This window comes from Anser brachyrhynchus (assembly GCF_964034855.1).
Source record: "Anser brachyrhynchus genome assembly, chromosome: 2".
NCBI lineage: Eukaryota > Metazoa > Chordata > Aves > Anseriformes > Anatidae > Anser > Anser brachyrhynchus.
This window is the reverse complement of record NC_137695.1, coordinates 146992097-147006745: the sequence shown is the minus strand read 5'-3', so window position 1 is coordinate 147006745 and position 14649 is coordinate 146992097. Positions and strand designations below refer to the sequence as shown.

The 14649-nt window shown below is 44.1% G+C and overlaps 1 long non-coding RNA gene across 2 annotated transcripts; it reads left to right on the top strand.

Moving 5' to 3' along the window:
* Positions 1-521: 521 nt before the first annotated feature.
* Positions 522-9883, top strand: LOC308190385. Of its 2 annotated transcripts, XR_013947143.1 has the most exons (4): positions 522-2133; positions 4868-5005; positions 6725-6841; positions 7164-9883. It is a non-coding gene; the product is annotated as an uncharacterized lncRNA (long non-coding RNA). The 2 variants fall into 2 exon arrangements; XR_013947144.1 differs by having other exon boundaries at positions 6725-9883.
* The last annotated feature ends 4766 nt before the right edge of the window (positions 9884-14649 follow it).

Genomic DNA, 14649 nt, shown 5'->3' with positions numbered 1-14649 from the left:
CGAGCAACAGAAAATGTTAAAAAGCAACAAAATCCTCAGTAGGAATTTGATATGAAGGGAGGGCATCTAAGCTTGCTGGTGCACTCATAGATTTTTTCAGGCACGCATCCAGTATTAGACTCAGACTCTTAATTTCCTTTAGGCTATGATTTCATGTGGCTTAGTTTATTCATAGGTACCCGAAGAGTTTAAAAGTCTCATATAAATCCAGAAACTTCATAATGACCCCAGACATGTCCATAAAGCAAGCAAGCTCTGGAAAAGTAATAGCAACCATAGTAGCTGCGGATAACTTCCTTCAAGTCCTGCCTTCAGAGCACGCAGCCAGACAGGGTTAGCGTGGTCATGCAGTGCATAGGATATGTAGGATATATACATCAGGCCCTTTTACAGACTTGTGGTGACTCCAAGGTATCCTGCGCTCTTCACTCCCACGTCAGCCAGCTGTAAGTGGGCTGCGCAGTGTAATACGAGGTGTCAGAGATAAGCCAGGTTTCAGCTCCTCCAAATCGCTGCCAATGTGCAGCCACTGTTGTGCTGCTGACAAGTTCTCCCTGGTTCCTTGGCCCGGTTACAACTTGGGTAGCTACAACCTGCCTACTTAGGGTCTCCCCAGAGTTCCTGTTGGCAGCGTTCGTCTTTTTCCACTTCTTGTCCTAATGTAGTTGGGTTATCTCGCTGCGCGTTGTTAAATGCTACCGCTACCCATACCAGAGGTGGCTGCACGTCGGGTTTGGGTGAAGCGATCTCCCGTGAGGGCAGCCTGATCTCCCAGGCTTCACTCCTGTGAATAATCCACAGCCACACAATCAGGCTTCCAGAAGTCCAGCTCCACCCAAGGGCAATACGCTCGCAAGGGTAACATTGCTCGAGTGCCATGGAGTTTTACGTGCGCATCTACACAACATCCTTACTGCAAAAGTGGAGCCTTTGTTTAAATTTTCTGTTTTCAATTGACTTGAAAATAAACAGAACATTTGGGGGAAAAAAAGTGAGAAACTGAAAAGATTTGCCTTGTTTGTTCCGAAACTACCAAAAGCCTGGGGCTTTGAACGCTCTTGTAAACTGAGCAATGATCGCTGCCTTTCAGCTCAGGTGGAGTCCGGTGGAAGCCAAAATTAAAAATGCAGCCCACTGTGTAAATAAATTAAAGCCACAGCAAACACTCTGCTGTCCCTGTGCATTTTGCACAGGCCTACATGCACACACTTAGATCGTCTCTGGAGATGGGAGGAATTGCTCTCTCGAGGTGCCCACCTCTCGTCATGCATCACAGACGAGTTGCTTAGCCCAGACACCGTGGAAGACATGGTCTGGTAAATGTTTTTTTTTACCAAACTGGTAAACCAGACACATTAGCATTTTTCATTTATTTAGAAAATATTTTTGCAAAGCGCTTGGTCAGCATTCTCACAGGATCTAAGGGAGGGAGGATGGATTATCCTCAGGGCCACCTTTTGCTTCGCTGTGACTACGGGGGAAGACCTGACAAGTTGCTTCAGAAAGCTTTTAGAGGCGGAGGTAGGTAAGGCACCCCCTGCCCACTGCCTCACACCCAGCAAAGACTCCGCTGCTCCTCTTGCACCAACCCAGGGAAGGAAATGAGGCTTGTGTTGGCCACAATGGGAATGGCAGCAAGATCTCCTTTTGAAAGGACTGTGCTATAGTGAAGGGTCCTGGTGCTGAGGTTGTTAAGGTAGGAAACTTTAGGGTAGGAAACTCTACAACTGTAGACCACTAGCAGGACTAGCAGACACTTGCTGGGCAGTATTTTCTTACTGTTATTAGAACATTGTTTTTCTTTAGAGATACAGACGCCAAAGCAAAGAGAACATTGTGCTTTGTCATACATCATATTACACCTTTGTCTTCCTTCATGGGTCCATAACTACTCCCTCTGTCTCTCACTCTTCCTTCCCAAGGTAAATAGGAGCAGCTTTTATTCTTCACTTGGCAGGATGGAGTACAACCACCCTACCTGAGTAAAGAGTGGCAAAGACATCTAAATTTTCTGCGTGTGATGTAAAGTAGAATCTTGATTTTTGCTTCTTGAGCAACAACATGCATCAGTCTCTCCCACCAGGAAATAGACACGATCTGTATGCACATATTTAAAAATCACACAACTTTAAGGTACGTTGTACATGGTGAGTTACACATGAATTTGTTTTCAGATGCAGTCAATATCCGTACTGGCAGGAGATTTTTAGGTTTTGATATACTGCTCTGATGATTGCCTATGTAGGGTGAAATGCATCCTTAAACACTGCACTGTCAAAGTAATATCCACAAATCATTCAGCGCCCATCACTGGCAGATAGTAAATATTTTATACCATATTGAAAAATAATATTTCTTCTTCTTAAGTATTGCTCATGTGTTCCCTTTGGGCAACTCTCAGAATAGCCTTTTGGGATTCATAAAAAACAAATAGTTCCCTTTATGCTTTTAAAGCTTTCGTCACATGGGCTCCCCAAAGCACTTCCATGGCAGCAATCCTAGTCACTTAGTTTGAAAGATGAATATATTAGGGGGCACAGAGAAGGAGTAAAGATTTTTTTTTTTCTCTGTTCCTGCATAAAGATGTCACCTATGCCATGTGCACAGGACTGCCACTTGCATGGATGGCAACTCCGCAGGGATGCCAGAGAGGAATGGCCTTGGTTTGGGAAGACGCTTCAAAGCAGCATACAAAGAAAATGATCTGTGTGCCTGGGGAAGGCCATGAGGCTCAAGAGAAAGACTATTAAACAAAAATACTATCTTTTTTTTTTTTCCTATGCTGTTGTTATTTCCTATATCCTGATCCATCTTTTCACTGCAGTGGTTGCATCTGAATTGAAATTATTGGTTTTGCTGATAATTTTTGCATTAGATGACAGATACCCCTTGCATCATACTAGATCATACTGGCACTGAATGGGATTTTTCCAGCGACATTCAGGCTGCCCCCTGGGCACTTCTGTCTTGCCCACATTTCGGGCTGAATGTTAGGACTGCATTGCTCAGCTTGGGGTTGCTCGCTGTAACAAGCAATGCCTGCCTTGTCAATCCCAAACCTGACAGTGTATTTAGTTCTGCCACTCCTCATGACCCGTGTGCTTAACAAGTCTGTTAAAACCTGCGGGCAGCTTGGCTCTGTGTTATCACATCACCGGTAGGTCCCAAAAGATGAGCTGGGGATACCTGCTGGAGAGCAAGCATTTGCTTATGACAGCCTGGCCGGACACCACGCGGCAGTGGGGCTGCATGGAGATGTCTCACTCAGCAGGGCTTTTCTTCTTAACGTCTGAAAAATGCTAAGCTCGGTGTGGATGCACTACCAAGGCAGATATTAAATATCACCGTAGAAAATTAATAGGGTTCTGCAGGTGGAGAAGAGAAGATCACCGGCCCACAAATAATCCCTCCTGTCTCTGAAACGCTTCCCTTCCAGCGGCGGTGCAGGCTGACGTTGCCTGGGCAGTCCCTGCTCTTCGTGGGCTGGGGAGGAGGGAGCCAGCTGAGCCGTCTGCACGCTGCAGCCCTCATAAAGCTAAAAAATGGCACCAGAGCTGCGTGCTCCTAGCTGCTGCTACTGATGAGGCTGGCCCAGGTTTCGTTTGCAGTGCCTATGGTTTTGAGAAACAGCAGTGTGTCATTATGTCCCTGGAAGCTGGAGATTATAAAGGGGAGAACAGAAGAAACAATAATAATAATAATAATAATAATAATAATAATAATAATAATAATAATAATAATGTGGCTTCCGGAACCGTGTTTGTTAAAGCAGTCTGATATTCTGCCCTTGAGCTATTCCTCCAAACAAAATCTCCAGCATGTATTCTTCCCTTTCAAACATTTAATGGAGTGTTGAGCCAGCAAGACAGCTGGGAAGTTCGAGTTTCTGACTGCACAATGGCAGCAGTGTCTATGCTGTCAAAATTAACTCTGCATTTTTTCCTGCTCATGCTGGAAAGAAAAGATCTTTCCAACCTTTGAAAAATGTGCTGTGTGCTCCGAGTTTTTATATTCGTCCTCTAGTTTAGCTCAAACGAAGCTGGTTCAAACATTAAGTTGTAATATTATTCAGATAGCCAGTGTTATTCAAACATCGATCACATGAAGGTATATTTTAAACACCTGATCACAGGGTGTGTGGAAGGAGAAGCAGTGGGGTTCACTTCTTGGCTAATGAGGGGATGGGCACTGCATCAAAACCTGGAAAGAAACATCAACCCAGTCCTACAGATACATCCAAATAAAGCTGCCACAGTATCTGCTATTACTGGCATTTACCAGGTGAATTCTGCTCTGGGTTGCACTGACCCAAGGAATTTAATCATGCTCTGTGGGTTTCTGCAGCTGAGTTTTTATTACACACTGATTTTTTGTACACGCCTAATTGCTGTTGAACCGTGGGTTTTGTGATCCTTTTATCAGCCAATGCACAAACTGCGTCAAAACATCTGACACGCGAAGTGGCAGGTTTTCACTTGAGCTGCTGGGCAAAGGAGGCTTGTACGGGGTCTCCTCAATACCCATTCTGACCTCTCTGTCTTTGGTGGTAATAGCACATGTTCAGCGTGAGCCTGGTTTTTAATATATGTAACCCCCTTGAGGATCTGCCCCAAAAATCTCAGGCTTCTCTGTGATGGAAAGCGATGTTTTTCTCTTTAAGGAAAGGAGGGAGGCAGGTAAGGAAGGAGCGAGAACTATGCTCCTTGGGTAGGGAAGGCAAATGTAAATGCAAGATGCCATTTATCATTATTTGATATATAGCAAAATACAGTAATTTCATTTAGCAGCAGGTTTTAAGAAGATTAAACATGCTAGGAAAATTGTTTTAAAATAACAATGTAACAGGATATTGTAAATTATTTTGCAGTAGGCTGTCATGCCATGTCACCATAATTCTTCAATATTTAATTAAAAACCACAACAACTTAATATTCAAGTCCTGTCAAGAAAACTAATTGGATACAGAGACCAGCTGCTGGAGAAGTTTGGATGTCAACTCCAAATGGTAATGTGAGTGGCTTGCACTGGCTTGTGGGTACACATTTAAAATACTCGATCACCACAGAATTACAGAAAATGCTGTGTTTTTATTATGAAGTCTTGACATTTTAGCCAGAGAGATTAATCTTTAATGACAAGATACACAAATCCTGTTTAATTAGAGGCTGATCTTTTTATGGCAATTCTCACTTTAGCATTTTGTGATAGGAAGCTCTCTCTTGGAAGAGCTGGTGCCTGCAGGTATCTGTGGATCTAGGTACATCTGCACAACCTTCAGCTCCCCCCCATCTCTGAGATTAAGCTATTTTACAGTAGGGATGGATATTTCAAACCATTAGCCCCCTGTTTAGCATTTTAAACCTTGCTCTGTGATGAGAGACCCCTAGATCAGCCTACGTGGCTGCGGAGAGCTGAGCTTGGGAACTGCAGGACCCAGGGCAGAAACGTTCCTGTTCTCTCCATTGGAGTGGGGCCAGCCCCATTGGCCAGGTTTTATGCTAAATAATGAAAGCCCTGACATTAAATGTATCACAATGAATTACATGCCTATTCAGGGCGATATTTTATAGCTCCACAGTCTCAGAGCTATGTATGTTTTTTAAAAAATAAGCTTTAAATTACAAGCGCTCCGTACAGCTCATTTAAACTCACCCGTACTGGGTATTGCAAGGTATCTGTATTTCAGTGTTTATCAGAAAACAGAACACTGTTTGCAAATTGCTCAGGAATAGGAAAAAAGGTTTAAAATGATGGAAACTGGCATAATAAGGATTTATAAATATTGTGTTAGTGGAGCAAGTAAGCTATGTAATTCTCCTACCTTTGCAGCATTATAAAATGCCCACAATAAAAGACACTCTCTTTTCTAGTAAATTGTTATGATTTTTTTTTTTTCTCTCATTGATTTATACTGAAGTGCTGAACTCCAACGCTTTCATTGCCAGCGAGCAATTAAGATGAAAGCACTGTCCTTTCTGAGAACAGCATTCATCCAGGTGATGGGGAGATCTGACACTATGTTTTGGTCTTTTACTCAACACTTGTTTGCAAAACAATAGAAGGGAACTGTACTTGATTTCATTGCCTTAAAATTAACAAAGGGGGAAAAAAAGAGAGAGAGAGAGAAAAGGCTGGAAAAATTTATCTTGTAGAGAGATGAGAAATGGGCTTTTCAGGGAGCCAATGTCATGCAGTATGGAAGCTAATAAAACAAATGCGGAGTCTATGCAAATTCTGTGCGTTAGGCAAATTAGAGGCAGTTGAATTAATCCTGAATAAGTGACCAGCGCTTGTGCTGCTTCTGCCTGGGTTCTCCAGCTGCCTCTGATTTCTGGTTATGCTCTCCTTGCTGCCTAAGCAGATTCTTTTATGGCTTGATCCTGTGAGCACCTGAAGTGCTTGCAGGCATTAAGACTTGCTCTCAGCTCCTCTGAGACACTCAAGGACTTCAGCCTGGGCCCCGGGGGGCCTGGGTCTGGCCCTGGGGCATGCTGCGTGCCCTACTGAGCTGTGTGGGCAGGTTTTTGGCCCTGCAGCTCCCATCCAGCAGCCGGGAGATGCATGAACCCGTGCAGTGGAGGAGTGAGGGCAGCAGAAGCAGCTTGCCTGGCTGAGCACTTCATGAGCATCCTCTGGAGAGCAACATGGGGCAAGCCGCTATACCGAGTGGGTGACACGCTGGGTGGTACATTTTGTCATGTTTCGTCACATTTTGTCTTGACAGTGCTTAGGCAGGGTCTGTCTGCAGCCCAGTGACCTGACTGCCATGGAGGGAGAGCAGCTCCGAGGATATTCCCAGCTGTGAATCCTCCTGTGCCATCCCTGTTCCCCACCGTGCAGGGTGAGCCCCCATGGGACTGGGCAACGAGCATCCTCTGAGCTCGTATCACGTATTATATTCACTGGAGGAAGAACGAGATCCTTCCAGGCTTGGATTTGACATCAGGTGGTGAACACCTCATTCTTGTAAAGCTTGTTCTGCCATAGAGAACAGCGTTCCTCTGTGCAAGATTAGTGTACGTCTTCCACATGTAACTCCTGCTAATTTAATGAATTATTTAGCAGCGCCACGCTCACAGGCTTGTGCCAACACGATAATAGAATTTTGTATCGGCTATAGGCATAGCCAGATGTTCACAATTTTTCTCCCTCTTTCCGCACAGATTTTATGCAAATTGCAGGAAAAGCAGCACTGCCATCACCACCGTCTCCCTTAATAAATCCCGTAATGGACTCCACGCCTCTACGTCGCAGCCCACGAGGGACAAGCTGCCCTGTGCGAGCCTTGGTCTTTGTGAGTTAGAGATGCTTAGAGATGGGGAGGAAGGGGCCTCCAGGGGCCATTTCGTCACTTGCCCATGCATGCTGGTGTAAATGGTGTGTAACTGCAGCTCTGCATTTACACGAAGGCAGTGTCGGGGGAGAACCAGGGCTCAGCGACCTCAGGAAGAATTAGATAAAGCTGCAAAGCTGAGGGGTGATCAGGAGGTGATGACAGAAGCACGGCAGGAAATTCTGAGCTGCAGCATGTGACTATTTTACAGAGCCCTTTTTCCTTTTATTTTTTATTTATTTATATATTTTTTTTGTTTCCTAGGGATTTTTTTTTCCAGTGCTGGTACAATTCTATGGAATAGCTACAAAGAGAAGAGCTGGCCTCGCTCTCCCTGTTTCCACTACTCCGTCCCCTCCTTGGAGGATTTACTTGTGAATTACACTTCCAGGGCTGAGAAGAGATTCAAGCTGCGTGGTCGCAGTTATACCGAGCAGGGGACAGGGGCCAGCAGGACTGAAGTTGGTGGGTTTTGGTGCTGGGGCTGCTTCCACACAGCCGTGCTCCCTGCTTTGCCTTTTGAATGGCTGCAGAGCGGGACGGTGCAGCTGCAGCCAGAGCAGTTGTGGCCCAGGGCTGCTCAGCAGCTCATAATGGCATCCCCGCTTTGCAAAGTAATTAAATACGAGCTTTACTCGCAACAACTTCATCGCAGCACTTAAACTTGAGCACACGCTTAAATGTTTTCCTGAGATGGGTCCTTGGTTTGATAGCATTTTGTACAGGAGGTTTAGGTTAATAAGCGTCAGGCCCGCTGCACGACAGTGGGGGAATTACCCATTTGCAGAGATCTAGAAATGTCATTTATAATTCAAGTCTTTCCAGGGAAGGATAATTGTTCCATTTTGCATCGCTGTACAGGAGAAAACAAAAGTGGGTTATGTGTTTATGTGCTCTGCGCTTTTTGGTTTTATGTAGCTTTGCTTTATAAATTGCTCCAGGTTTTCAGAGGATTGAAATCCACCCGATGCCGTAAAATGCTGCCTATAAAGTCTCGCGTGCTGCCGTAGCCACTGGCTTTTGTGGAAATGCGCTCGCTCCAGACTTTCTCTGTGGTGCTGGTCACACTAAGTGCCTATTAATTACATGCTAACTTCATACCGCAGCGCAGGGGCTGGTGATGGATGGTCCCAGGCCAGCGGGATCCGTGCTCGCCGGTCACTCCAGTCGCCTTGCCAACGCGGCTGCGTTTCTGTTTGCTCAGTTAATGAGGATCAGCGTTATGAAACACATGGCACGGATTCAGTATACATTACCAGTTAATAGAGATAATTGAGTGGAAGGAAAACTAGTTTCTGATGTCACAAAACGTCTCCTGTGATAAAGTGTTTGGGATATAATGGTTAACATTTCATTTAGCGCTTACGGAGATTGGTGTACGGGTTAATACGGATTGTTTGTGAAATTACAACGACATCATGATTGCTTGCAGATACTTTCCTGTTAGGTTGGGTGAAGCCTTCCTCTTCATTTTTCTTGTCCATCTAATCTTACAAATTCTCCAAACAGGCCATCAGACATCTGGTGCCAGGATTTGAGTATCTATTTTTCTGTCTCCATATCTAGAGTCCTGAAAAGATAACAAATTTTTCCTTTTTTCATTTTCTTTTCCCAGAAACCTAAGCACTGACATCAGTGGGAGCTGAAGACTGAGCGATATTACAAATTAGGCAGCTTAACTATGCTATAGCACATATGCATGTAGCAGATCAATAGAGAAGGGCCAAGAATTCATACCCAAAATATTTAACATAATTTCTGGACTTGATAATAGCACTATAGTTCCTGTAGTGCATTGTGCAGATTTTCGTTGGCACCTATTGACACTCATCTTCGTCACTATTAAAAATCTTGGCTCGGGTTTGGGAAAGCAGCTGGCAAACTACAATTGTTTACCTGGTTGTTTGACCACCCATCTTCTGATTTAATAACTTTCATCAATATGTATTTTTATTTTGGAAAAAACACACTCAACTGAGACAGCATTTTGCCACTTTCTTCAGAAAGTCCTCGTATCAGTTTAAACTGAAAAGATTTGTTTACTTGCAGGTATATTTACTTTTCTGGCATGGAGAACCTTGAGAATAAGAGGAAAATAAGAATACATTGGGGGACATAAACAGTACTTTCCTCTTTATATATAGAAATAAATAATGTCTGTGAATCCTCTAGCCTCCTACTTGAGTAGACTAAAACCCTAGAAGCTTCTTATATGCACTGGCTGACTAAAAATAGAGAGCATATATCACATTATCATTCATACAAAAACTGCCTGCACAGACTGTGTAGACCCCAAGCTGCTGCAGGCAGGGAGAATATTTTGTGGCAGTAACAGTGTATGTAGCTGTACTCTTCCCTCGTTTTTCCTCAGAAATAGGGCCTTGGACAAGTTGCCCCTTCAGGCTGATGTGTTATGACCAACATTAGCTTCTAAAGCCTGAAAACTCAAGTTGCTAGTCAAGATGCTGGCAATTACTTCAGCAGTGGTAGCATTTTTTGAAGTACTAATCAAAACTACAGAGAAAGAAAATGTGCGAGACTAGAAAATAAAGCAGTTAAACTTTTGGCTTCGTACACTTCATGCGGTGTATGTTGCTTCATTTTGTGCACTGGCAGGCGAGTGCACGCCGTGGAGGTGTCCTGGTAGCCAAACAGGTGCTGCTGAAAGCACCTCTGTGAGCCTCCAGACTGCTAGCACATGTTGGTTGGGTGATGGAAGGACTAAGGAGGCCTCTGGAGGAAAAGAAAGGTGATTTGTTATACTGGGTAGAAAAATAACGAGGAAGTAGTTTTCTGGGGAGGGGAGTTCCAGGATGTGGACTGGGGCACCCACTGGGAATCACAGGTGGTGTAGCCCAGCCTGAGAAGATGATGTGAGCTGGACTTCCTGATGTTATGTTTAACATCTTCATTTTCTGCAGGAAGAGCCAGGGAATGATGCTGGACCTCGCCTCAGGTGGGCTGGCAAGTGCTCACACTGGCGTGCTGTGAAAGCTGTCTTCTCCAAGATGACATGGGTGGAAAGGTGACCAAGGATGGGAACGTTTTACGTGCTCTGTTCTTGGTGCTGGTGCACCCCGCTGCTCCTGGCTGGGTGGCACCATCACAAAGCAGAGCAACACACAGGGAGCCCAGCATATTACCAATAGCTCTCAGACCCACGCATCAGTCAGTGTGGAACAACCTCTGAAACATCTGCAGGGAAATATCTGTTGTGAGGATGGCGAGGGCTAATAGGGGGTTCTGAAGCATCCACTGCAGCTGTCTGCAGCTCATCCAGTCTTTGCTGATATTGCCTGCTTGGGAGGAACGTGCAAAGATGTAAGAGATGAAAAGAAGGTTGCCATAAAGTACTAACAGTATAAAACCTCCATTGTCCTACCATTTCCAGATGTTTTATAGCATTGGATCTCCATTCGTTTAAGTGAACCTCGCTGATTTACTCTGGTAACCCAGTGCAGCATCAGTTCCTGTGATATCTTGTTGGTCTGAAAGAAGATGAGTAGCACCTCAGAACTAGAAGGACATAACCAGTCTTCTCTGCCTATGATCTGCAAGAGCTTTCTGCTCACTTTTATGTGGGAAAATAATTCTGTAACACCAGCCCATGCTGTTACAGCCAGGCTTGCCATACCTTGTGGAACATTAACCCAAGTACTACTTTTGAAATACTTGAGGAAATATGGGGAAATATGTCTCCTCAGATGAATCTCCAGAAAGAATTTAGTTCCTCCCTTTTCCTTCATTCCAACTTGGATCCTTTGTCAGATCTGGAGCCTACATATGTTCATGGTTCAGGGATGAGGGAGGTGATCAGGGTGCAAAGGTGGAAAACAAAAAGAAAAAAAAATGGAGTAAAAAACCACAAGTAGGAAGGAAGCTGTTGGTTGTACAGTCTGATCCATGCTATGGCTCATAATTATTACTTGCAACAGCAAATGTTGATGTAAGTGCTGCAGAGTGCCAGTAATTAGCAGGCATGCCTCTCCAACTGCTACAGCATGTGGTCAATGAGTTCCTGCCTCCAAGAGATGTTCTGCACTGTAAGAAAAGAGATTTATGCTACTGATAAACATAAAGAGATTGAAATACAGCAGGCAGCAGTGCCTATATGCCACGTTAGGAACGAGATTTCTCCTACACCTACACATTGGGATAAACAATCTCGGGCTGGAGTGCTGGTCGAAGGTGAGGCTCAGCATCTTGGTGCAAGTCGGAATATAATTCTCCATGGTTTCTTCCCCTCAGACACCCACCCACCTGTTCAGCTGCATCCGGGAAAAAGAAATCAAACCCACGTAACATGGAATGCTGTTGGGTGCCTTACTGACATTCAATTATGCATGTCCAACAGCATTGTCATTATGGCTAATGCCTTCCACAGTTTCCACATCTCTGTTGTACAGAATTCTGTTAATTATATTTTCGGTCAAGTTCTTTCTGCCACTTATAGGCTTATACACATTTTACAAGCCCAGTAAATAGGGCATGAACAAAGAAAATGATAAAGTAATGGAATGAGATGGAGTGCTGTGCTTCCTGCTAATGAGGTAGCCTTTAAGCGGGAGGCGACATGGTGCCTGGCTAAATGGGGGCCGTGGTGGGGCTGTAACCACTTCACCTGGAGGTTTGCATATTGTACTGCCTGGTATGGTGTATAGGGAAAAGGGCCTAAATTCCCTTTTGTTCCTCGGTCCCCATCTGCCTTCGATGATGAACATGGCTTTGTACTACAGACCTACCCTACGGCACATTGCTTTTCCAACATACTGAAATCTCAACCCCAAATTATGGACTCTCACCTGCTGAAAGATGTCCTTTAGAACTTCATGAAGATGAAGAATGTGTTGGACTGTAGAGTCCAAGTTGTGCAGTCACATACCACTCTGTCAGACAGCCTCCTGGTGATCTTTCATTAAGCTACAGCTTAAAATAAGTTTGCTATTTTCTTCTGTTAAAATGCAGATGCAGAAACTAACTCCTCAGCTCACTAGGTAGCTTCTTTCAACTTTTGGTCTAATTTTAGAAGATTATTTACAGACATGGGTTCTTACGCTAGCAATAGTCTCTACATTTAACTAGCACTTCTCTCTTGCTTATGCTTGCCTCTGTGATATTTTTACAGAGAACAACCGTATTCTTTCTCAGTCTCTGTTCTGTTACGCTAAACAAGTCAGCCTGGTTTAGTCTTCCCTCAAAAAAAAAAATGCTAAAATCCGTGAACATCCTTCTAACCCTGCTCTGCCCCATTTTGAGTTGAATTCTTTCTTACCACACAGGAGTAGAATTGAGTATGGGACTCCAGGTACGTCTTACCAAAGTTTTATTTGACGGCACTGATTCTGCCTTATGCATGTGGGAACTACCTCACCTGTACACTCTTTAGCATGAGTGTTATGGGACAGGGGACTACCCACCCATGACTGGCCTCCAGCTTTAAAATCTATGAACAATTACACATTTGCCTCTTGCTCAGTTCTTGACAAGGGCACCATTTTTTTCCCTTCCGTATGAAGATCCAGATTTTAAATGAATAACACACTGACAAATATTTTAATAAACTACTCTCTGCTGTTTTGCTTTACACTGGGGAATGCACAGCTTCGAGATCAGAGAGGTTTTTATGTATTCTTCTTAGTTTGGCTTCCTATGAGCCCATGCTTATGAAAGCACATGCTGCACATGTGTGCATGTGTATATGTATATGTGTAACTAATAAATTTTGAATCTCCTGACTAATTTCATCTGTATTTGACACAGAGCTGGCAATCTCAGAGGTACTGAATCCCTAGAATTTTAATGAAAATAGGCAGCCAAGTAGAAGAAAGAGCTGTGCCGTCATCTCCACTGAAGGAAAGGCTGCAGCACCAGCTTTGTCTAACCCTTTCTTATAAGCTAGAAAACCATTATGAAAAAGGGACACAGTGGTAAATAATTATTTGGAGCTCACACATTTTTATATGCTGTATAGTCAAGTCAGGACACAAATCCATAGGAAAACAGCCTCCATTAGTTCTGTTGCTCTGAGCTATTTGCTGTATTTACGTATTTGCTCTTGCTCAAAGAACTGGATATCTCTGTAAATGCATATCCACCCTTCTGTTTCTGCTGCCTTGTAATGTGTCTGGAAATTGTGTATACGCCAGACACGCATTTGAATACATCACATGAATGAAGTCTTTCACACACACACACACACACACACCCTCTGCATCTCTGTATATCCCAGCTATATGAATGCTCCCTATTTTCATCCTTTATCAAACTAGAGATTTTATTGGTAACCATACAGACAACTACATCACCAGCACCCACATCTTCTCCCTCCTCACCACCAGCTAGTGGACATTCAGATGTATAGGCCGTGACCATATACAGGACTCAGAAAGAACAACCCAAGCGAGGTTATATGCACTGTGGGGAAGTGGGGGATTTTGTGTCGCTGGGGCACAGCCACAGCATTGCAGAGTTTGTAGCTACCACAGAGGCTCTGACTGGAGACAAAAGTTGGCCACAGTTCACTCAATAGAACAATAAATACACTGTTAGTAACACACACCAGTTAACAAAACATCAGCCCAAGTTGCTTAGTACAGTAGTTATCCAACTGCAGTGCTGCATATGGTACTGGGAATCTGCTCCAAGCGCTTTAGAAGAGAAAATAACAGTTCTCCTTGGGTGCTCAGTGTTTGCACAATAAGCGACCATAAATAAGATGCTGCTAGTAGACTCCATTTTCTCTGATTACACAGCTACCTGCCCATCTGTCTATCAATCACACAGTAAATCTTTCTTTCCATGAGGTATCTTAAGTTGTGCAAAATCAATATGCTGTCAGAGTACTTCGCTGCCTCGCTGGTGACACCAGCATGGCATTTCCCGGAGTGAGTGTGACTTTGTGCAGGAGGAAAAAATTCGCTCTAACTTCGGGCTGGGTTTAGCGCAGGTCTGAGAGGTCACATCCCCAGGGAGACTTTGTCTCTTTTTCTCTCTCTGGGTAGAATTTAGGCACCTGGCTCTGAGTAAACATGAAATACCCCGTGTAAGTGTGGTGTAAAAATCAGGATGTTAGAGTCCTTGCATTGCATTCATCACGAAATGGAGGGCTAGGTAGGCTGTTCTGGTGAATGCAGACTGAACTGGGACTTCTGAGTAGTCATGCTGAATTTCTCTCTGAGACTTGGACACTTCAGCTTGCCCAAACTATGGCACAGGCAGAATTCAGACAGGTCGAGCTTCATTCTCAGTTTCCATTCACTCATATTGTCCAAAATTCCTTCAGTTGGGCGCACAGCATCGTCAGGGACAGTGATCCG